Consider the following 323-nt stretch of genomic DNA (forward strand, 5'->3'; position numbering starts at 1 on the left):
GCTGCAGTGGCCGGGAGCGGCCACTGCACTCCAGTCTGGGCGACAGAGTGAGACTCCAACTCAAAAAGAAAAAAAGAAATTAGCCAGGTGTAGTAGCACATGCTTGTAGTTCTGGCTACTTGGAAGGATTGCTGGAGCCCAGCAGGTTGATGCTGGAGTGGTTGTGAGCATGCCACTGCACTCCAGCCTGGGCAACGAAGTGAGACTCCAACTCAAAAAAAAAATTAATGCTGTAAGAAGGACCCAAGAAACATAAGGATTAGACACCTTAAACCATCTTTCATCCATCCTCAGAAACGACCTGACTTTTTTTTTTTTTTTTT

The sequence above is a fragment of the Carlito syrichta genome, unplaced genomic scaffold (genome assembly GCF_000164805.1).
Source record: "Carlito syrichta isolate Samal-C Ts95f unplaced genomic scaffold, Tarsius_syrichta-2.0.1 Scaffold303139, whole genome shotgun sequence".
Taxonomy (NCBI): Eukaryota; Metazoa; Chordata; class Mammalia; order Primates; family Tarsiidae; genus Carlito; species Carlito syrichta.